The 23,045-nt window shown below is 37.4% G+C and overlaps 1 protein-coding gene across 3 annotated transcripts in view; it reads right to left on the reverse strand.

Moving 5' to 3' along the window:
- The window catches only part of SEMA3D (semaphorin 3D), a 198,111-nt gene that overhangs the window by 162,929 nt on the left and 12,137 nt on the right, over window positions 1–23,045 (reverse strand). Inside the window, exon 1 of one of the 3 annotated variants that reach the window (XM_019443164.2) lies at window positions 3,716–3,820. The exons of the other annotated variants lie outside the window; for them this stretch is intronic. The gene's annotated coding sequence lies outside the window, so the exon portion shown is untranslated. Of the gene's footprint in view, window positions 1–3,715; window positions 3,821–23,045 lie in introns of those variants that run through there. 3 annotated transcript variants of the gene reach the window in all.

Below are 23,045 nucleotides of genomic sequence, written 5' to 3' on the forward strand. Positions count from 1 at the left end.
CAGTATAAAGAATACATATAAAAAGATAGCAAGCAAAGGTTAAGAAATTGACATTTCTTTATGAAAAGGACCAACCCGTCTACCAAGAAAAATCATTAGCATAAGACATTGTAAAAAGAAAACAGTTGTGCCATGTGAATGTCTCACAGACTACAAAACTTTCATGGAAATTCCCACAGGAAACCTACCACATAAAGCAATGGTTCTAACACATTTTGTTTGGAATAATGATGCCATTAACACTTAGCACTACAGTTCCCAAATGGAAGTCAGTTTGTGTAATGGTTTACTCTTTATAAAGATAAACACAGTAAGTCACTGTGCAGAGAGGTTGACATGCTTCAGGAATAAACACCACTTTAAACATACACAAAATCTCACGATCCCTGACACAAAACTACTGTTTTAGTCAGTTAAAAAAAAATCTGAGTTTTAGTTCTGTTTTTTCATTTTATAAAAATAAAGATTATTCATTTTAAAAAAATGTTTATTTATTTATTTTGAGGGAGAGCGAGTGAGCAAGCAGGGGAGGGGCAGAGAGAGAGAGGGAGAGAGAGCCCTGACGCAGGGCTCAAACCCACGAACCATGAGATCATGACCTGAGCCGAAATCAAGAATTGGACCCTCAACTGACTTAGCCACCCAGATGCCCCTAAAGATTGTTTCTTAGAGGCTTGGAGGTATAGAGAAAGTCAATACTAAACATATGACCGTAAATAAATAATAATATCAAACAAGGGAACGATTTTGATGTTAATGTTAATATACTGATGTAGGTTAAATGAAAATAACTTGAATGGAAGATTAATACCTTCAGAGTATTAACAGAAAGATTTTTAGTTTATTTCCCCAAGTGAGACGAAGTTTCTAAAAATAGGTTATACAAATATATAAATAAGTTAACAATTTGGTATCCCTAAACAGATCTCCACTATATAGTTCATGGATCTTTCCACCACCATTTGACCCTTGCCCCAAACCTTACGTATATTATCTAAAGTGCTCACTCTGTTATTCTGATATCTGGGTCTTTTGCACTGTGATTCAAGATGATCTGCCATTTATTTTTATTTTTTTTTAATTTTTCTTTCGCGAGTCTTATAAATCAATGAAAAGCGTCAATTTACAGCTCTATGTGGATCACCATGACTTGGGAAACCAAACGAAACCAACAAACAACAATATCTCTCCTGGCCAGGGGAGTCGTTCCTTCCCCAGCAATATGCTGCCCTCAACTTTTCACTTGAGTTGCAAAACACACCGGTTTGCCACATCGCCTCAGAAGTTTTTCTTTTCTCTTAAAAGCAAAAGCTCAGACTTCCTCAGTCTCTCACAGATTACTTTCACTTACTTCTTTCACCCATTCCCACCAACTGTGCCCATTTTGTCCACCTGCTTTGTTAACTACAGCACTCCTTCACTGCAGCCGTTGGATTTTCCCTGCTTGACCTTAGTCTCCATTAATCCCCTTTGGCCACACTTTTTGGCTGCCCTTTTTTTCCTACTCACACTAGACCCTAAAGTTAACTTATTTTGACAACAACTGCTCTTTCAATTCAAAATTTTGTAACCAGTTATAAGACTATGAATCAACTGAGGGGATTGTAACCATTAGTTTTCCATACCGCCATCTCCAAATATTCTTTCCATTCCAACAGGCCACAGAAGGGTTTTCAGGAGTCTAGATTAACCATGAAAACATTCCAAGTGGTAAAACTCAATACAACAATTTCAACCAGCCACTGATTTTAAAGCTAGCTCCCAAAGTCACAGTACCACACTCAAATTTTCTCCATACTTTAATCCTTATTGTCCTTATCATCTATCTAATTCCTGGACTATCACAACATTTCCCAAGCTCATTTTCCAGCCTCCCTCACTTCATTTCTCCATTTGTATACAAACCATATTCATGCTCTGAAGGTGTTTTGATAAAATTCATTGGGTGGGCAGTGAGAAGACTTTCACTGTTTAACTACTAACTTTTCAAGTGTTCAGTGTCCTTCCACAATGATCCAAAAGTTGATTTGGGATTTATCTCTCACTATTCCTATAGGCTGTGAGTAAAATGCTATCTTGGTCTCACTTAATCATCATATTTTTGAACCATGATCTTGCTATGTATGAAGACACAAGTGACAGAATGTATGTGATTGGATGTAGCTGCACAGTAATCTCTGTGAGAGCAGGTCAAGAATACAGGTGCTGCATTCTCTCCCTCACACTAATCTGCAGATGATAGGACTTCAGTAACCATCACATGACTGGAGAAAAGAAGGGGAAAAGGCAGGAAAGAATGAAGTGAAGGGAGGAAAGAAGGAAGGAAGGAAGGAAGGAAGGAAGGAAAGAAAGAAAAAGAAAGAAAGAAAGAAAGAAAGAAAGAAAGAAAGAAAGAAAATTCGAATTTTAAAAACACAAGCCATCATTTACATTATAACTGTTCCAGAGATACCATACCTATCAAGTATTTCCCCAAAATATATAATTTATGGATAAAAAAACTGAACTGAATGCTATTTTATTAAGTTGCAAAGACTAGCGTTAAAAAATAACTCATAGCTCTATTCTCTGATCAACTGTGATAAAATTAAATTTTCAAGACTAACAGATTAATGCCAAACCACTTATCAATTTGCTTTCAAAAAAAACAAAAAAAGTAAGACATTAGATAAACAGAAGGGAATAAGTGTATCCTTTCTCAAGGATGTGTGAAAGAAGCTGATGTGTTTTTTTAATTTTTTTTTAATTTAATGTTTATCTATTTTGAGAGAGAGAGAGAGAGCAGAACAGCAGAGGGGCAGGGAGAGAGGGAGACACACAATCTGAAGCAGGCTCCGGTTCTGAGCTGTCAGCACAGGGACTGATGCGGGGCTCAAACTCACGAGCCATGAGATCATGACCTGAGACGAGGTCGGACGCTTAACCGACTGAACCACCCAGGCGCCCCAAGAAGTTGATGTATTTAAGAGATGGATGCATATGCGGTCAGAGTGGCAGAGGTGGCTATTAAGCATGAGCATGAAATTGTGGGACCGGAAAGATGCTGGGTTAGAATCAAGAAAAAGAGAGAAAGAGGGAAATAAACAGATGAATTAGATCATAAGTCAGGCGGGAGGAGTACAATAAAAACTGTAAGAACCAACAGAGACAGAGTTATAGCGAGAACTCCAGAGCAAGAAAATGCGTGAGAGACATTGAGATTTCACTCTGGAAAAGGGCTTAGCAAGGAGGGAGTTACAGGACAAGAGGGGAGATGCAGCTTGCCGACTTTGCCTGTAGAGACAGGCATGGTCTCTGTAATGAGTACCTCAGGGAATAAAAAGGCATCATAGCAGCGCTGGAGGCCACAGCACCCTCTTAGACAGGACTGGTGGGATTGCACCTGGTGTTCAGACTCAGGGACCTCATTATCCAAAAGGTGAAGAGAAGCTGGAAGGAGTTCAGAGACATGATGGAAGAATGATTGAAATGCGGAGAAAAATGATTTACGATGCAAGATTAAAGCAAGCAGTAAGTTTGGCTGAGCCACAAGTTGATGGGTAAAGGAGCTATCTATAAACAGACAAAAGACATAAATAACCTAGAGGAAAAACATTATTACGGAACCTGGTACCAGGAGGAGCAGTTTATGGAGAACAATTGTAATAAGGCAGAAAAGAAGACAACCCTAAGTTACGAAGGGAAGCATAAACATACAAGAGATAAATCTGCTTGCCTGATAATGGAACAGGGCACTATCCTGGGAAATAGCTGATATCAGTCTGTATGTACAAGATACAACCAACTGGACCACACAGATGTTACCACGATTCTAGAAGACACAATCAACAGAATTAAGAAATATAAGAACCATACTAACAATTTGAGCTCGGTTCTCAAAAGACTCAAAAATTTAGCTTCATCCTCTATAATTTGTTCCTACGATGGCCTTATTAATTAATGACTTGAAATGTAAAGTAATTGAGCAGCTTCTAGAAAGGAATAAAATGGGGTAAGTCCTTTACTGCTGCTTCCAGTTAGTCTATGTGTTGGTTTGCAATATGGTCTTTTTAAAGATTAAAACATAAATGAATCACTTATATAATTAGACACGTGGGCAGATATAAAACCTTGAAATCATCATCCCTGTGGGAGTGAGACAGCTCCTCACAGAAGGAAACAGAGGATTCCCAGGTGGAACTTCATCCATAATACCACACACTGCTGCATGTCCGTGGAGACCATCTGTGTCTTCCCTATGAATCACACGGGGATACCCATTCTATCATAAGTTTCTTTTATTAAATAAAATCAATGGTGGGCACCTGGGTGGCTCAGTTGGTTAAGCATCTGACTTCACCTTAGGTCATGATCTCGTGGTCCATGAGTTTGAGCCCCGCGTCGGGCTCTGTGCTGACAGCTCAAAGCCTTGAGCCTGCTTCGGATTCTGTGTCTCCCTCTCTCTCTCTGCCCCTCCCCTGCTCGCTCTCTGTCTCTCTGTCTCAAAAGAAATAAACATTAAAAAAAATTAAATAAAACCCATGGCACAGATTTCAAGATTTAAGGAAAACTCCTGATGCTCAATAGAAAACGGAATCAAATAAAATTCTGATACTGATGGGAGTCATATTTCCCATGTTTTCATCAAAATTTTTTACGTGCTTGACAACTTGAATCTCTGTGCTTTAAGAATCATCTGTACTTGTTGGATATCAATTTTCAATTTGTAAAACACGTGTACGCTTCTTAGCCCATTTGAACCTCACCCTTGAAGTTAGGTATTATTAATTCCCCACTTTATAAATAACAAAGCTGAGAAGAGAAGTTACTCAGAAGCCAAAGTCAGGCTGACAAGAACCACCAGTAGCAAAGACCGGCATCTTCTGACTGCATGGCCTGTGATCTATCCACTACACTGTATTTCTTATATGATTCCTGTCCTCAATCACTGCCCATGTCGGGCTCCATGTGGACGGTTCAGAACCTGGCTGGGATTTTCGATCTCCCTCTCTTTCTCTGCCCCTCCCCACTTGTGTTGTCTCTGTCTCTCTCAAAATAAATAAACTTTAAAAAAATTTTTTAAATAAATAAATAAATAAATAAATAAATAAATAGAACAAAACTTAGTTGCTTAAGTTTCCAGAATGTGTAGCCATTTGTTTTTACAGAAGGGCATATCATAGTTGATTAAAATACAGCTCTTGCCACAGTGGAACAAGATGGTGGAAGGCTCAGGTATATTTCAGCATTTGGAACAAGAGGACATTCTGATGTGAAGTGGGGTGGAGAGAAAACAACGCGGCAGAGGTATACGAGGAGGGTGAGGCGCAACTTGAGGAAGAAGAATGTGGAAAAATAGTGGAAGCTCTGTCAAGTTTCCAGGAACTGAAAAACAAGCACATGCACAAAAAGAGACTTGGCAACTTCTTCCCAAATGCACCAAGGAGCAATCTGCAGAACAGAAGGTTCCAGTAGCCGAGAGGAAATACACTTAGCAGAGGCAAACATCATCTTGGAACCGGCTGAAAGGAAAATAACATTCAAAAAGCTCAGATTCCTTGGAAGACAGAAGTAAAGGAACTGGGTCAACTATGGAATGTCACAGGACAGAGGTTTAGAGGCTGAGGATATCCCAAGCAGTGAGCTAATGACCTGGAAAGGTCTGAGAGGCCAGGGACAGGAGAGGGAAAAGCAGTATATTCTAAAATGGTAATTTACAGTTTGAAGGGAAGGGGAAAATTTCTAAAAGAAACATGCAGAAATTAAAATAGAGAAGGAACAAAGACAAAATTAAAAGACAGCCTTTGAAAGTGCCTCTCTAAGAAAGTAAGTTAATATTTGTGCATTTGAGAGCCTGAGCTCTGGAATCAAACCGCCTGGGTCTACATCCCATCTTTACCTCTTAGGAGGGAACTTGGGCGAGTTATTTAATCTCTTTGTGCCTCATGTTACTCACCTGTGAAAAGCAGAAAATAGTATCAGTCACTACACAGTAGAGTAATAACTCAGTTAGAAAATTCTTGCAAAGAGCACAGTGCTTATGAGAGTAAACAGTAAAATAAAACTAAACTTCAAAAATCATAAGTATTTAGAATAGTTGAAAATAAGAAATGAAATCTGAAAATTAAAAAAAAAAAAACAGAAAAAAAACAAAGGCTATCTATAAAAATGGTAAGCCTCACTGGAAAATAAATAAGAAAGAATCAAGTGTCCAACAGAAAGGAAATATAAAGAGAACGAGAAAGATGAAGATTAAGGCTACTCTTTTTGAATGTAATGAAAAAATGAGAGATGTTACTTAAAATTTATCTGATCCAAGGCAATTTACTATGAAAAATGTAAATTCATGGAAAATGGGCAATGCAGCCCCTTATTTCTGAAAGAACCAATTCAGAAATCCAGCTTCAATCATCCAGAGGCACCCTTCTTCTCATTCCCAGAATTGCCTTCAACTAGCCAAGTGTTTCAATCCTGATTCAAGTAAATAATCAAGCATTTCATGTTGGAACGCCCTTTCAAAAATACTAAAGAAAAGTAATTGTGCCTATCTTCCAAATATAAATTGAATTAAGTCATAGACGCTTGTTCTAACAAAGAAGTCTTAAGCTTTCACTATATTTACTTTTTAAATGGAACAATCAATAGAAACAATAACCAAATTTTTTGACTGCCCACTGTGTGTTAAAGCCAACATATTTCATTTCAAGCTCCTATAGGTAGATACTATTTTTAACCCAAATTAGCGTGAGAAAAAGTTGATATTCAGAGCAGCTAAACTAGCATTCCAGGTAAGATAGTCCATCAGTAGTAGAGTGGATTTCAGTTAAGGTCTATCTAAAGTAAACTACTGCTCTTTTAACAATGTTTCTATATGAAAGTCATTCTTGAATAAATAACTTGAACTGAGCCAACACACCACATGATGCCAATCATCCCAGATTTAAAGTAGTTATTTAAACCAGTATTTTTTAAATGATTTTTAATTTTGGCCAAAAAAAAAAAAACCATGAAATTTACCATCATAGCCATTTTTTAAGTGTATAATTCAGTAGCACTATGCATATCCACCTTGTTGCCCAAGAAATATCCAGAACCTTTTCATCCTATAAAACTGAAACTCTTTACTGATTGAACAAGTCCCCATTTCTCCCTGCCCCTAATCCTTGAAACCACTATTTTTCTACTTTGTATTTCTATGAGTCTGACTACCTTAGATACCTCATATAAAAGGAATCATATAGAATTTCTCTTTTTGCGACTAGATTATTTCACTTAGCATAATGCCTTCAGGGTTTATCCATGTTGTAGCATGTAACAGGATTTCCTTTTTTTTTTTTTTTTTGGCTGAAGAGTTTTTCACTGCATATACATACCACATTTTGTTTGGCCATTTATTATGAATAATGCTGCAGTGAACATGGATATGAAAATATCTCTTTGAGATCTTGTTTTCAAGTCTTTTGGACATATATCCAGAAGTGGAATTGCAGCATCATGTTGTAATTCTATTTTCCATTTTTTTTTTATGGAAACTCCATACTATTATCTTAAGCTGCTGACCATTTTACATTTCCATCAACAGTGCACAGGTTCCAATTTCTCCATACCCGCACCAACACTTGTTATTTTTTGTTGTTTGGATTGCAGCCATCTTAATGGGTGTGAAGGGATAGCTCATTATGGTTTTGATTTGAATTTCTCTATTGATCAGTGATGTTGAGCATCTTCTCATATGCTTGTTAACCATTTTTCTATCTTCTTTGGAGAAATGTCTATTCCAGTCCTTTGCTCAATTTTTTCAATCAATTTATGACTTCTGTTGTTACTGAGTTATAGCAGTCCTTTGTGTATTCTGAATGTTAACCCTTTTTCAGATATATGATTTGTAATTAGTCTCTCCCATTTCACAGGCAGCTTTTTCATCTGTTGTCTCCTTTGATGGACAGAAGTGTTTACGTTTGATATAAGCAAAACCAGTATATTTTTACCCCAACCTGTGTCTATCTATCTAACTCTTGTGAATATGGGCAACCAAATTTCATGAAAACCAAGAAGATAGGCAGAATTTTTGAACCATTTAGCTTTTAAAAAGTAATTGCAAGGGGAAAAAATGTGCTTAATCATTTTTAGTTCTCATAGTCTGAGCATGTCACCAAGCTGTATTTGATTTTCATGTTTAAAGATGCCTGGACTTTTTTCATACAACACAGCCTCTAAATATAAGCGAATTACTTCATCTGTTCTGAAGCGAAGAAACAATGACTTGATCCAAAGTAGAAGGAAATTTCAGTGTTACATGTTGAGGGACTAAATGTCAGTCCTCAATCAATGTGGCATATAAACTCTGTAGAGTACATTTAATAGATTACTTTTGGAAATGTTCAGGATAATATTGATAGAATAAAATTTTAACTTTAAATGCTGATTTTAGAATGCAGAACCTATGTAAGATTCAACTCTACTGTATTTTGTTTACATCTGGCCAATAAAATGTGGTCCTTTACTCAGGGAGATAACAATGTAATTTTAAAAAATGTATGCAAACAGCTGTATTTTGAGCAGAATGTAAATGCTATAAAAGATATAAATATAAATGAAATCGTTACAAAACCTTGTCTTGATTGAGATGGGAAGGGAATGGAGTGGAATCAATGACAATTCATAGTAGGGATGTCATTTAAGCTGGAATTTGAAAGTAAAATTTCAAGAGACACTTAAGATATGACAAAAGAAGAGAAGTGATGTCATAGTTTTATGTGGCTAAAATCACATGATCTAAGCTGCAAAGTCAGATTACAGCCAAAGGCATTTAGACTGGATTCTGTTATCACTTAGGGCATGGATTAAATGACAACAGTGGCATCTGAGAATGGTTGATAATGAGGGGATCACATTATCAGGAGAAAACCACGCCTTGCCCAGAATGGTTTCATTTCTTGTGGTTTTTCAGTAACTTGATACATATATACATCAATACCTAAAAATTCACATACTAAGTCCACTTCAGGTCACTCTCTTTAAACAAAACAAGAGCCTCAACCATTCCTGATCCCTCTCATATAAAATAGGAACAAATGGGTGATGTAGGAATTGCAAATTATGAAGAGAATACGTGCTTGAAAAGAAATATGTAGAGATACATAGAGATATATGTCAAAGGAAAATCCTAACTGGTTCACAATTTAAAAAAATGTATTATCTCCATAACATAAAATTATATAAATACATATTCAAGCATATTACATGCTTCAGTAGTTTTTTTTTTTTTTTAATTTAATGTTTATTTATTTTTGAGAGACAAAGACAGAGCGTTAACAGGGGAGGGGCAGAGAGACAGAGAGGCACAGAATCCAAAGCAGGCTCCAGGTTCTGAGCTGTCAGCACAGAGCCCAATGTGGAGCTCAAACTCACGAACCATAAGATCAAGACCTGAGCCGAAGCCGGACACCTAACCGACTAAGCCATCCTGGTTCCCCCACTTCGGTCATTTTTAATCAACAGAAGAAGGTGCCAAGAAAATGATTAACAACATAAGCGAATTTAATAACTATGAATATCTAATTTGGTTCAAATGGGTTTGCTTTCACTTTTATCCAATGCAAGATTTCATATACATACTTATACACATACACACCTATATATACACACCTAATGCTTAATGTTTTAGTTTTGCTTAAATTATATATTTTTCTGAAAGACCTTGATCTTGCAAAATGCAGTGTTCTTACCCAAGATAGAGGTTTTAGAATGCAACATCCTAAATTTGTTAGGGTTTAAGATTAAATGAGAACAGAAATATGAGTTAGGAGACTATTAAAATAATTCAGGCAAAAGATCATGAAGGTTTGAATCATGATGTTGGCAGTGAGAATGGAAAGGAGGGAAATTTTAAAAAAATCTTGATGAACTAAGTGGAAATAGAGAGCAGGGGAAAGTGATCATAATAGCAGCTAGCACTTTTGTAGGGATAACTAAAGAACAGACATTATCCTAAACTGTGAATCCACTGATTTATTTAATCCCCACAGTAAACCTATTAAATACTCTCATTACCCTATTTTATAGATGTGGAAACTAAGAGGGCTAAAATAAGGTGTCCTAAGCTATAAGCCAATAAATGACAGTCAGGATGGGAACACAGGCTGACTAAACCCAAAACACATGTTCTACATTACCTCAGAGATGCCTATTGTATGAAATTCATATTATTTATCGTGGTAAATAAATGGGATTTATTTATTTGTGGTACAGAAACAAAGAAAAGAGGTTAAGAAGTTTGGTAAAGAAAACAAAATATTAAAAATTCGTGTTTTATTTTACACATTTGTGTTTGAAGGCCAGAAAGATATGTAGATTAGAGAAAAAGACAAGGAGGTTTTGTACAAGAGGGTATAACAGATTATGACCAAAGCAACTGATCGTACCACTGTCTGATGAATGGTGTACAGGTGCTGTGAACTTGAGGATAAATTATCAGATTTTCAAAAGTTGGATGAAAAATGTCCTGAAATCAACACAAATGAATTGGCTCTAGGGAAATAGCTACCAACCGTGGCTGGTGAAGCAGAAGTATTTCATTAGATACAGGTAAATAGAAACCACCATGGAGATGGTAAAGCACAAACAAGATTATGCATCATTATGTAGGAAAACGACATCAACCACATCAAGGCACGAGATGTTACAATTTTTTTTTTTTTTTTTTTTTTTTTTGGTAGCTTAAAATGCCTGATCTAGAGATCTAGGCTGGATACATGGACAAGTGAGACCAAGAGTGCCTGGAAATATGGAGGACAGTCAAGGGTGGAGATGTTCTAAAGGAGACACAAATAATTTCAGTCAGGGTGAAGAAAAGAAATAAAAGAGCTAGAATAGGAGTTTCAATTATTAAAAGTTTTCACCTTTAGAAGATAGCAAACTTTTCCATGAAGGTGATACTATTGTTGGAGATCCATTTGTTTATATATTAGTGAGAATATGATTATTTCCGCCTAAAATTCCCTAGATTTGTTTTTATGCTACCATAGAAATATCCTCAGGAAGAGTTATTAGTATTTGAGCTCTACCTGTATAGAGAGACAATCAAAAGACCAATACATATGAGAAGGAAGAATGTATTTTCACATCTATTCACCAGTTAAAAAAAAACAAAACAAAACAAAACAAAAAAAAAAAAAACCCAAACATATAAAACCGGGAATTATCATTCCAGGAAGGTTGGAATTTCCCTCTACAGGAAAATATCCACAACTGAAAGATGAAATGCAATAAATAAATACATGATTAAGAGAAAAATAAGACTGCACATCTGCTTCCTGGTAGAATTATGATGAATACATTGGGAAATGTTGCTTTTGGTTTCTATTATTAAAGGTGACCACATCAAGAAAGCATGAGATTGTGTAAAAACGTTATCTTTCTTTGTTCACACCCTGATGATAACTGGCAAGTAGCAACACTTTAGGTAAGTCTACACCTCCTACAAAGAGCTATGAACAAACCAACAGCCGCACTGCGTCATGTTAACATGAGTATATCGGATGAGGACATTTATTTTGGATTAAAGTCTATACTATAGTTGAACAGTTTAACACCATTTTGTACCAGAGCTTCTTATTTAAAAAAAAAAATGTGGAAAGGGATGCATGTCTGCCCACATAATCTACCCATTACTAATCTATCCATTAGCATTTTGGGGTGGGGGATGAGTACAGTTAGACATCAGACCCACACCAGACCCAGAGGGAGCTTCATCCTTTCTACAAGCTACTCAGAACCAATTGTCCAGGAAATGACCAACAGCAAATATTATACAACTTCTAACAATGTTTAAGTATGATTTTTTTTTTATTTTAATTTTTTTCAACGTTTTTTATTTATTTTTGGGACAGAGAGAGACAGAGCATGAACGGGGGAGGGGCAGAGAGAGAGGGAGACACAGAATCGGAAACAGGCTCCAGGCTCCGAGCCATCAGCCCAGAGCCCGACGCGGGGCTCGAACTCACAGACCGCGAGATCGTGACCTGGCTGAAGTCGGACGCTTAACCGACTGCGCCACTCAGGCGCCCCTTTTTTTTTTTTTTTTTTTTTTTTATTTTAAAATAGCGGAGCAACTACTAAAAGCCTCTCATATGATTTATAGAATGTGCATGGTGTGAAATGCCTTCAAATTAAATCTAACTCTCATTTAGGTTTCTTGAATGATGAAGTTACCCTAAAACTGATAGGTAACAACAACTTCAGTCGAGGGTAAGCTCAGAAAGAAAAAGAAAGCAAATCAAAAACTTTGTACTTTTTCAGGTTGTCTGGGAGAATCCTCCTGGATGTCCTAAACCAATAAGGGCATTGCAAGGGACACTTCAGACATTCATCCTGTGGAAGAATCATTCATTTACTTAATACTTACTGAGCATCTGCTATATATTGATTAGCCATAGTGATAACATGGTGATTCAGGCCTATTCCAGCCCTCATCAAGCTTACATTATAATACAGGACACAGAGTAGAAAACAGGCAACTCCACGGGATGTTTTAAATGGGAGAAGAGAGTTTGATTCTGCACGTGCCTTCATGTTATTTAGTCTTGTCGTAAAGATGATATGAAACACTAAGATTCCCCTTGTTTGCCCCAGTGCCCTGATTCTTTTGTAATATTTTGAAAATTTATTTAATAAGTTCCCAAAACTTTATTAACACTTTGTGCCTCTCATCTACCATGTTAGTCTTATATATACACAAACATATATAAAAGGCATTGTATGCATAATATAAAGTATATGTAATCACACAGAGTATAGGTAATACTATGTATATATATATATGCACATTTATAGAGATTTTAGGGGAGGAAAAATAATTTTCTCTCTATCCTTCTTGGTTCTTGGCTAAGATTACCCTGTAAATAAAATAATAAAAAGATTAACAGAAAAACCAACATAAATTTAATAACTTGTATACCTCCTGTATACATGGGATATAACCAGGAAAACTGTGTAACTCCCTAAATGGCCCAAGGCACCACCTTAAAAACTATCTACATGTAAAGGTAAAAGAAACTGCTGCAGGGGGCAGTTAAGGGAGGTTACCAGGAAAAGCACAGTAAACAAGGGTATGGTCGTTATGCAGCTTTAAGTGCAAGCCTTCTCCATTGATAAGAGCTTCCAAGAGATTTAGTCATCCTCCTCTTCAAGAGGAGACAGGGAGGCACCTGTACAAATGGAGATGTCCCTTATAAAAATAAATTTCTCTTACAAAAGGATAACCTCTAGGTTTTCAGAGTTTCTCCTGAATCTGCCATCTCTTAAAAATAACCAGGTCAAGCTAATCCTTACACCAAAGAGGCATATTTTGGGGTGAAATATTTTGCTTCCCTTCAAATATATGCATACATATGTATATCCAAGAGTGTGTATACACAAACATATAGATAGAAAATTCTATAATGTTAATAACAGGTACACATTTATAAGTATACTCCCCCCCCCTTTTTTTTTTCTTTTTAAGTAATGAAACGTAGCTAGGGAGAGACCAGATCAAGGGCAGCTCTAAACCTTTGGAGGTCATAAGCAGGATAAGAGTCTTAGGTTATTGGATAAGAAAATATTTTGTTCTTTTGGAAACAGTCACCTTTACGGACTACTCATCATCACCTTGCTTAGGTCTAAATGTCAACAATTCTGGTAGAACACACTACATTTCTTTTCTAAATTATTTGTCGACATCTGGGGCACCTGGGTTGCTCAGTCAGTTAAGCGCCCAGCTCTTGACTTCGGCTCAGATCGTGATCCTCAAGGTTCTTCCTGAGTTTGAGCTCCGAATCGGGCTCTGCGCTGATAGAGCAGAGCCTGCTTGGGATTCTCTCTCTTTCTGTCTCTCTGCCCCTCTCCTGCTCACATGATCTCTCTCAAAATAAACAAATAAAACTTTAAATTATTTCTCACTATCTGTAAGAAGTAGGATGCTTTCCCTGCTAGGAGTAAAGAGACTTCAGTTACAATCTCAGCTTGGTGGCTACTCAGTTGTACGTTTCCGAACGCGCTACAATTTTTCTTGCACACGTGGGCGGGGCTATTCCTCCGCAAACATTCAACACTGATTTTAGAATACAGAAGTTGTTCTTTCATGTTCAAGGAAGGAAGAACAGAAAGTACAGAGGAAGGGGAGAATTCGCATTACTTCATCCTCAATCTTCTCTGTAAAATTAAGAAATTGGACTAGGCATTCTCTCAGGTTTTTGGGTTTTTTTTTCCTGAAATATCATGAGTCTATGAGACAAATGAGACAAAAATTATTTTACTATTTTATTATGGTTATTATCATTTTTTTAAATAGATTTCCAATTAAACATTCTGAGACTAACAGTTTATCAGGCTTACACTCTGATTATTTCCAAGGTTGGAATTAAAACAAACTAAATCGCACAAAAAACAAAATACAAACAAAATCCCTCAGGTACTAGTCCTGTTAAATAAGTTTTAACAAAATACACATGTTGAAAAAATAGCAAAATTCTGTACCGGATATGCACAAATACAATATATTTAGACTGTAATACAGAACTTTAGGAACGCTATTCTCTAAACACTAACAGGTTGTCTGTTACTCTCACAAAGCATTTTCTGTTGTTAGCATTATTCTGAATGTAGGTAATCTAAAGTCAAAATAAACTGATAGTCAGGATAGTATGCTTGGCACATTTTCCTAGCTTATTAACTTAATGGTACATAAAGCTATAAAAACCTCATCCTAGTACCTAACATTTTTTAAATAAATAACTGCTGCTATCTGGTGAGAATTATTTTAGATTCCTTGACTGAAAGAGAGAGAATCAATCTAAGACTCCTTGATACTTTCCCACTAAAACAGAGAAAGAACAGCTGAAGTATAGAATTCCATTATTTAAACAAAATACTATTTTGCTGATGCTACATGTGACTTGGGATCTTATTTTTGGCTCTTATGATTCAACTTTGATTTTTGTTTTCAATTGCAATTACAAATCAACAAAGATTGATTTCTAAGCTAGATGTCAAGGAGAACGAATATAAGATATGAACAAAGTCTCTACCCTAAGGAGCTGCTAGTTTGTAAGGTATATAAAATGTATCCAGGGGTACCTGGGTGGCTTAGTTGGTTGGGGGTCCAATTTCAGCTCAGGTCATCATCTCACAGTTCCTGAGCTCAAGCCCCACGCAGGACTCTGTGCTGACAGCTCAGAGCCTGGAGCCTGCTTCAGATTCTATGTTTCCCTCTCTCTCTGTCCCATCCCCACTTCCGCTCACTCTCTGTCCCTCAAAAATGAATAAACGTTAAAAAAAAATTTTAACGTATCCAGATAAATTAATTTTAAATTTAAGTAATTTGTTATAAAATGTGAATCTATGTGACAGAGAAAATAAGTTACTGAACTTATTTATGTTTTGTGAATTGTTACATTGATGAAGAAACTGAGATCTGAATTAGTTTTTGAAAATGGACAGAATGGGGCATCTGGGCAGCTCAGTCGGTTAAGCGTCCGACTTCGGCTCAGGTCATGATCTCTTGGTTTGTGAGTTCGAGCCCCGTGTCGAGAGCCTGAAGCCTGCTTTGGATTCTGTGTCTCCCTCTCTCTCTGCCCCTCCCCTGCTCATGCTCTGTCTCTCTCTGTTTTAAAAATAAAAATAAATAAAAATAAAAAATAAAAAAAAGAAAGAAAATGGACAGGTTACTAAGAGATTAAAAAAAAAGACAAAAGGAAGGAACTTCACTCAGGATGAACAGCATGAGCAACACTGGACATGAAATTTTAAACATATATAACAACAAACTAAGGATTTACTATTTTATTTCACCAACTATTTAGTTAATTTTGTCATAGGCTTCTATTTCCCATTCTGTGATATCTCCCTTAAAGTTTCTATCTATACAAGGTCTCCATCCTCTCTATCTAAAGATTATTTCAGTAACCTAAAAAATTCAACTTCCTTTAGCAGGAAAAAATTCATTAGGTATTCTATATCCTGCAGGAATTAAGTCTGACTCAGACCTTCTATGTGGGAAGATACTACTTGTTTTTTTGTGAATTCTGGGAACAATATACATTCATTTCAAAAAGTGTAACATCAATGAGAAAGTTTGAAGGTTAACAAATCTAGGTCCTGAGAGGAATATAAAACAGTTCCAAGTCAGGATGAGTGAAAGTTCTCATTATAATAAAATGCTTTGAGTATATAATAGGACAAAACCATGAAATCCACAAGTAATGGACAAAGTACACAAATTACAAAAAGTCTGATATAATAGTCTTGTGTTCCCCTGGTACCCTTATTTTCTATTCTCATCACCATTGTGTGAATTCAGCCCTTATTACATCCATGAAAAGTCTCTTAACTGGTCTCCTTGAAAACTATTCCTAGGTCTATCTTCCTAAAACACTAAGACTTGTGTTATTTCATGGTTCAAACATGTTTAGTGGCTCCCAATTGCCTACAGAATAAGATCCAAACTCTGCACCTTGGCACCTCAAGGCTTTTGCAACTAATAGAACAGCTTACTGTATATATTGTACACTGTATATGTTTGAGAAAAAATCAAACTCTTAGTGTTGGTTTCTTTAAATAACAATGGTGTCAGGAACTGGGCGAGGTTCTTTATCTACATTTTCTCATCCAATACTCACATGTGTTTTGGATGTAAGGCTGTCATTTACTCCACTTCAAATACAAGTATACCAAAGTTGATCAGGTTAAATAACTTCCCAAGTTTTCTCAAATAATAAATTGTGACCTCAGAGTGTACTCCTTTTCCACAATATAGTGTAAATACTGATATGTACAAAATCACCCCCACAATGGGAGAAAACATATGGTGAGATCATTCTAAGAATCTAAACTCCTTGCTAAGTGGATGACTGACAGCCTTAGACTAGCGTCTACTGGAAAAAGCACTGGTTAAGTGACCAAAACCAGGGGAGGGTTCAGGGTTAATAATTTATGTGTCTTCCCCATTTACACAATAACTGGAATGAGTACAGTGAATGGATCCATGAGAAGAGCCTGTAGAAAGAAAAGGCAGCTGTAGGCAAAGAGGCAAAATTCAGTTAGTGGGAGGAAGAGAAAGGGGAACCATGAAGGGGGTAAAGAAGGAGCAGTCAGATACAATCAAGGAATTATAGAGGCCCCCAAATAACAACCTGCATAGCAGCCCAAAGGTTTTCTCACCTTCCCTACCTGTCTTCAAACTGGGGCTACAGACCTGGAAAAAGAATCATCGCCTTGTCCCAGATCACTGCTTTTCTAGTGACCCTGGAACTAACTGGAAAGCCCACTATTAGCCTGGCTGGTCCCTATGAATGACATCTAAAAGTAATCATCTGGAAAAGAAGCCCCCCTTGCCCTAGCAAAATATTTATAAATTATCGCCTTCACTTGAAATTCCATCAACAGATAAACCAGCAGATTTATAAGCATTTATTCATGAAAGTAATTAAAAAATAGTAAGGGGGCGCCGGGGTGGCTCAGTCGGTTAAGTACCTGACTCTTAATTTTGGCTCAGGTCATGATTTTGAGGTTTGTGAGATGGAGTCCCACATCAGACCCTGCACTGATAGCATGGAGCCTGCTTGGGAGTGTCTCTCTCTCTCTCTCTCTCTCTCTCTCTCTCTCTCTCTCTCTCTCTCTCTCTCTCCCTCTAGCCCTCTCTCTCCCCCCCCCAAAATAAACATTAAAAAAAAAGCAACAGGAATAAGAGAAATTTTTAAAAATAACACAAGCTAAATTGACTCTTTATTCTTTAAAATTATTCCTTCTCTTGATTTCCTCTAACAAAATTATCCTTAAGAAGTCATAGAATAGAAAATGCCACATTCTAGGGGCGCCTGGGTGGCTCAGTCGGTTAAGCATCTGACTTCAGCTCAGGTCATGATCTCACAGTTCATGGGTTCAAGCCCCGCGTCAGACTCTGTGCTGTCAGCTCAGAGCCTGGAGCCTGCTTCAGATTGTGTGTCTCCCTCTCTCTCTACCCCTCCCCCGCTTGCGCTCTGTCTCTCTCTGTCTCTCAAAAATAAATAAAAACTTCAAAAAAAATTAAAAAAAGAAAATGCCACATTCTAAAGGTGTATATAGAAAGAATGATATATAGAGAGTGATCAGCTTTATGATTGTTTAGAAAATATTTAGAAATTATTTCAAAAAAATCCTATTTATCCTATCTCCAAAACATTTTATTTCCTGTGAAATAGAATATGGTTTTATAAACTATTATTAATGTAAGATGTGTAATTAATATAAGGAATATAAATAATTTATCAATTATTATGAATATAAGCCTATCGATGAAGATTCATATGCAGAAGTGACAACTAAAGGAATAGACTAATCTGAAACAATACCAACAAAGGCATCAGAAAAGTATTTTCCCGTAAAACATTATTCAGTTTCACTTCCACTTGCGCAGAAGCTGAAGTGACCTTTAAGTTCAATTTCTGGAAACTATCATTGATTAACATACTTGCTGTTTCTATTAGTTTATTCCAGAGAACAGCCAAGTGGATGAGGCAGCATGAGACTGAGACACTCTCCGCATGTTAGATTGCTTGCATTGAGATGCAGGCATCACTCCTTTATCGCTGGGCTCTTCCTAAACTTCCTCCTTGAGAGATAGGGCTTAGCTCCCCTTAGTGAACTTGACATCCTTAAGTGCTGTATTACAGGTTTCTGCAAGGTCCCCTGAAGTGCAACGTTTAGGGAATAGGGATCCAGGGCTCTCTTAGTAGTTAAATAGCTCAAGTAGAGCAAGTTCACCACTGGTATGTGTCTGGAAAAGGTCTAGTCTCTGGACATGAGGCTGAAATACAAGAAAATGTTGCTGGGCCAATTTCCAGCTCCTCTAGTGGAGGACAGTGAATTAGATCACTTCGTCTTCCTTCACTCTTTGCAAAGGAGACTAAACTAGAATACTCTGAAGCTGCAGAATAGTGAGCACATTAGATGCAAAGTTCTAAGAGCAATACCTCATGAGGAGAGAGAGAGGGATAAGGTCATGGCAGTAAGCGAGGGGATCAAATTGGCAACAGGCCCATATTGAAGGGCTAAAGAATCATCTATGCACTGGCTAAAAGAAAGGAGAAAGGGGAAGGAAAGCTGTTGAGCAAATATTTCCAGCTTATTTTGGGAATGGAGCACATTAGCAAGGAAATATGACATGCTACAGATCCAACAGGAGATAGCTAAATGACAATGGTGAGACCTTCAAAAATAAGTCTAGAAATTTAGATGGGGTGCCTAAGGATTTTATTCCTCACGTTTCACCCTCTATAACTAGCTGTTTCTTCTGCGACAAAACTCGTAGTGACGGGTTCCTTTCATGCACTGATAATGAAGTAGCTATACGACTGCTTATGATAGCCTAGTGTCATCAATAGAATCGCTTTATGGCAGCCTAGCCTACACATTCATGAATGAATTGTTACAAAGTTTTTATGGCATATAGTATTACAGTCATTCATAGTACAGTATTAGAAACACCATTACCTACGATGGCTGGTGAATACACAGTTTCTCCAACTATGAGAGAGAGAGGCGTACTATATGGTAATATAATTCTTTGAACAGCAAAGATATAAAACAGTAAGAAAACTAGCACATTAATTTTATGTTAAATGCCACTCACCTCACGCACGCGGTGTTCTACAGGATTAATACGTAGACAAGGACGATGACACAGAAATGTCTTATACAGTTCTTGCTGTACAGTGATTAGATTTTCAGCAAAGACACACACATACGCAACACATAGGGTTATTAACTGTATGGCATGATGATGATTTGCTGTTCATTAAGGGGAAGTGGATCATGGTAAGGTTTTCATCTTTGTGATCCTTATGTTGCATAGGAGGGAGAGGGGCAGTTGGTCTTTTGGCTGAGGGAAGGCGGGGGTGGAAGAGGTAGGGGAAGCAAGAAAGACAGGCAGACTTGGTGAAACTATGGAAATGCATCGTCATTTCTGTCCGATTTTTTTTTTCTTTTTCATTTCTATAAAAGTGTTTCTAAAGAGTATCAATCCTTCTTCCACTGTTTCTTTAGTTTCAGTGTCCCTATCAATAGAAGACTCCATGCTATAAAAAAAAGAGTCAAAAGCAGCCTTGAGTAATTGGACCTCTTCGGCCAGATTATTTTCTACACTGCTTCTTCTATGTCTTTTTCCTCATCATCAGGCATTGGTACAAAGTACTCGTCTTCGTCAAGTTTTCTCCTGTTAATTCTTCTAGTGCGGTGTCTATTAGCTTTTCAATTTCTCCAAGAGCCATACATAACTTGAAGCCCTTCACCCCCTCCTTTTCAATTTTTTTTTCCACCTCCACAATCTCTCTGATGATTTCCTTGATTGGCTCTGTCATAAATCCTGTGAAGTCACGCACAACATCTGGACACAGTTTTCTCCAGCACGGATTTCTTGTTTCAGGCTTGATGGCTTTCATAGTTTTTTCTATAAGGATGACATCTTCAATGGTGTAATCCTTCCAGACTTTCATGGTGCTCTCTATCAGGGTTCTCTTTCATAACGTTGACAATCCTACCATGTGTAATGAACCTAAAGGTCCTTAAGAACCCCCTGATCTAGAGGCTAAATTAGAGACATTATGTTTAGGGATAAGTAGGTCATTCTGATGGCTTCGGTGTTGAGCTCATGGGGTGCTGGGTGGCTCGGGGCACTGTCCAATACCAAAAGAACGTTAAAAGGCAGTCTCTTTCTAACAAGGTACTTTCTGACTTAAGGTACAAAGCATGTATGGAACCAGCCAGAGACAGGGTTCTCATTGTCCAGGCCTTGCTGTTATACAATTAAAAGACTGGCAGCTGATGTTTATCTTTTCCCTTTGAAGGCTCAGGGTGTTAGCAGCTTTTCTTTCTTTTTTTTTTTTTTTAACTTTTTTAGTGTTTATTTATTTATTTATTTGAAAGAGTGACAGAGCGAGAGCAGGGGAGGGGCAGAGAGAGAGGGAGACACAGAATCCGAAGCAGGCTCCAGGCTCTGAGCTGTCAGCACAGAGCCTAACTTGGGCCTCGAACCACCAACTGTGAGATCATGAGCTGAGCCAAAGTCGGACACTTAACCGAATGAGCCACCCAGGTGCCCCAGGGGTGAGCAGCTTTATAGATAAGGGCAGTCCTGATCATACTCCCAACTGCATTTGCACAAAACAGTACAGTTAGTTTATCCCTTCCGGCTTTAAATCCTGGTGCTCACTTGTCTTCCTAACAAATATCCTTTGTGGCACTTTTTCCCAGAATAAGGCACTTTCATCTGCATTTAAAAACCTGTTCAAGCAGATATCCTTTCTCCTCAATTTTTGTAACGACATCTGGGAACTCATCTGCTGCCTCTTGGTTGGCAGAAACTGCTTCTCCTCTTATCTTGACATTTTTAAGCCAAACCTCTTTCTAAAATTGTGAAATCCTCCTCTGTTGACATTACATTCCCCAGCTTTAGATCCTTCGCTTTCTCTTTGCCTTAAGTTGTCATATAATGACTTCGTTTTTTCTTAAATCATATTAGAGTCTATAGGTATGCTTTTCTTCTAGCAATTCTGTACCCACATAAAAGCTACCTTTTTTTTGCTATATTTTACATAGGAGATAAAGAAGATATTCTGCAAAAAGTAGAAGGTTTTTGTGCTTGCTGATATAGCTGCAATGATGGCTTCATTTACTTCTTTTCTTTTATCTACAATGGTCCTTACACCGGATTCATTTATCTTGATATGGCAGGCATCGCAGCTGCAGACCTCAATCTATGGTCCATATCAAGCGTTTCAACTTTTTCTATTAATGTCATAACTTTTCTCTGCTTCCTGGGGGCACTTCCAGCATCACTAATCTTCGTGTGGTTCCCATGGTTTTATTTAAGGTTTATGGTATTGCACTAAACACAGTGAAAAATATGCGAGAACCACAGAAGATCACTTTTTACTATGATTTGACATTTACTAGGGAGAGACGAACTGTTCACATGGAGATGATTAGTGTCACACCGTGTTTTTAGTGGGTCCTCTCACAACACTTGAGCTCACCGCAACAGCAACAGGGTGTGACTGCAAAATTGTTTCCGTCATACGGTATATACTACAGTTAATTTTATGCAGCTATAATTTAATACTGCATTTTTACGTTGGTTTACATTTCTCTCGAGTGTGAATGGCGCCATGATAAATTGATAAATTTTAACTTTTTATAAAAGATTTATATATATTTTATGGTGGTAAATGACTAAATAAAGTAGTATATACATATACTTTATACATTCATGACCTGAATTAGTTTGTCACTTATTCTATGCTATATGAGTTTTTTCAAGTTGTCATAATCTTCAAAAAGTTTTCTGATATATGTTTTGAAAAAAAAAAAAAGCGCATATAAGTAGACCTGTGCAGTCCAAACCCATGTTGTTCAAGGGTCAACTGTATGGCTCTTTAAACACACGTCTGTGAAAAATAAGGAGGTGGTAATCGTCAATCCTAAAACGTCATTCTATTATCCAGGAACACAACAGGGATGTCACCAAAGGGCTGTTCTTCAAATGAAAGGAAGGGAATTCAGCAGATAAAGAACAAGAAGTCACTAGGAACAGTGTGTAGATGGTGTGAGAATCTGACCTTAAATGCCATATGCTTGATCCGAATAAGGACAAAGAAAAGATAATACCCACAGATATTGTAATGTGCCACACAGCATCTGATTCTCCTGTATTAACCCATTTAATCCTCACAATGCCCCTACGAGGTCAGCACCTTCACAAACCCCTAGGTGAAAGACAGGAAAGAGGTACAGAAAGGTCAAGCAACTTGTCTGAATCACACAGCTAAGATGGGACAGAACTAAGATCTGAACCCAGGCTGTCTGCTTTCACAGGGCATCGTCTCAACTGTTGCACCACATCCCCTCCCACACTTCAAAGCCCCAGTCTCAAGTTACACTAATCAAAGACTCTGAAATTTTCAGTTACCAGTGAAACCTCTTTATAAGTGGAGTATTGAGCAATGAAGACCAACCCACAAGCGTCGAAGTAGTATGGAGCAATAGATGAGATC

This window comes from Panthera pardus, unplaced genomic scaffold (assembly GCF_024362965.1).
Source record: "Panthera pardus isolate Hobbes unplaced genomic scaffold, ASM2436296v1 HiC_scaffold_8, whole genome shotgun sequence".
Lineage (NCBI taxonomy): Eukaryota > Metazoa > Chordata > Mammalia > Carnivora > Felidae > Panthera > Panthera pardus.